At 40.4% G+C, this 2,107-nt stretch overlaps 1 protein-coding gene across 8 annotated transcripts in view; it reads left to right on the forward strand.

The window, feature by feature from the left end:
- DLGAP1 (discs, large (Drosophila) homolog-associated protein 1) overlaps positions 1 to 2,107 on the forward strand; it is a 341,764-nt gene that overhangs the window by 274,834 nt on the left and 64,823 nt on the right. The window lies entirely within an intron of this gene.

Genomic DNA, 2,107 nt, shown 5'->3' on the forward strand with positions numbered 1-2,107 from the left:
TTGACCCAGTGATCATGTTCATGGGGCCATCTTGAATGAAATCCCTCAACAGAAGGTAAACAATTGTGAAACATTATCTATTATTATAAAAGAAAATCATGAATTATCAAATGTCAAACAACAACAGCATGCTTTTGTAATTTATAGTATATCACCTAAGTAGTCTATTACATGTCATTTATTAAAAGAGATAGAGAAACATGAGGAAATTTCCAGGATACAATGTTAAGTGAAAAAGTTGAACACGTACTATCCACGCATAATATCCATGCAGATGGACAAAGACTCAAATGTAATATGCACAAAAGTTATGTCCAGGAGTGACTTTTTTCTTTTACTCTAAAATGTTTACTTATTTTATATACTTCAAGTTTTAGCAATCTTTGTTTTCATGTCAACTTTTCTAGGCATATGTTCCTTTATTAAATGTTTTAGAAAATTTTTTGAAAGTATAAATTTAGTAGACGTGAAAGATCTCATATTAAGAAAACATATTTCTCCGTCTCCCACTAGTTTGCTTTTCTCGATGGTGCAGGAGTTAAGCGCACAGACTCCTGAACCAGAACACCAAACCCTGGCTCTGCCACTTACTGACTGAGGGGCCTTAAGCAAATTATTATACTACACATCTTTGTGCCTCTGTTTCCTTACATGTAAAAGGGAGGTAATAGGCAGTCTCCACTCCGGCCGGTAAGGAGCTTAGAAGTCACTACGCTATCTTAACAAGTAAATATCTGAATAAACTGAAAAACCAGTAACTCCTCTTATATCTGTCAGACAAGTGAGGTCACAGGGCAAACTGCTTCCCCCAAAATTGGAGAAACAGGCAGACACAGAGAATCACGACTTACCAGAGTAGAAACCCACAAGCAGAAACCTCTCCAAGAACCAGTGCAGGGTAGGAAAAGCTAAACTGTGACTGAAGAAGTACTGGAGGCTGGAACTCCAGGGGACCCAGTCACAGGGAGGCCCCGACACTTATGTAAGTTTTACCACCAGGAGCTTTACCAGGTCCTCACAGTGAATAGCAGAGAAAAGTCCCCTTGTGCTTCCAGCAAGGGGAAGGGAAAAAAAGGACCATTTTGAAACATGCCAGAGCATTCTGTTCTTTTTCACAAGGCCTGCACTCAGCAGAAACTATTTTACCAGGACCTTTTGCCTGCTGGGGTTTTATCACAGGCAAACCTACACAGGGAAAGGAAAATACCCAACTCCAGCTCTCTTTAGCAGTCTTATCCCACATAAGGGAGAAAAAAATCTGAGAAACACTGGTGAGGTTCACAGTCCAGAGGAAAGGGTCGCCAAAAGACTCACCAGTACATTACTAAAGGCCTATTTGCCACAATTCCTTTTACCCAGTACATCATGTCTACTTAAAAAAAAAATCACAAGGCATACCAAAAGGTAGAAAACACAGCTTTAAGAGTTGGAACAAGCATCAGAACCAGAGTCAGATGTGGCAGGAATGTTGGAATTACCAGACCAAAAATTTTTTAAAACTCTGATTAATATGCTGCAGGCTCTAATGAAAGAAGTGAATAGCATGCAAGAACAGACAGATAATGTTAGCGAAGAGATGGAAATTCTAAGAAAGAATCAAAAAGAAATGCAAGAAATCAAAAACACTGTAACGAATGAAGAATATCTTTAATGGGCTCATTAGTAAACTGGACACTAATCTCTGAACTTAAAGATATAACAACAGAAATTTCCAAATCTGAAAAGCAAAAAGAAAAAATACTGAGAAAAACAGAACAGACTAGCTGAGAGCTATGGGACAGCTACAAAAGGTGTAACATTATGTGTGGGGGGAAGACAAGATGGCAAGGAGAGGCTCAGGGGCTCACGCCTGTAATCCTTGCACTCTGGGAGGCCGAGGCAGGAGGATGGCTTGAGGTCAGAAGTTTGAGACCAACCTGAGCAAGAGCAAGACCTTGTGTCTACTGAAAATAGTAAAAATTAGCCTGATGACCAAAAATAGAAAAAAATTAGTTGGGCATGATGATGCCTGCCTGTAGTCCCAGCTACTTGGAGGGCTGAGGCAGGAGGATCGCTTAAGCCCAGGAGTTCGAGGTTGCTGTGAGCTAGGCCGATGCCACGGCACTCT

The sequence above is a fragment of the Propithecus coquereli genome, unplaced genomic scaffold (assembly GCF_000956105.1).
Source record: "Propithecus coquereli isolate 6110/MARCELLA unplaced genomic scaffold, Pcoq_1.0 Scaffold38, whole genome shotgun sequence".
Classification (NCBI taxonomy): domain Eukaryota; kingdom Metazoa; phylum Chordata; class Mammalia; order Primates; family Indriidae; genus Propithecus; species Propithecus coquereli.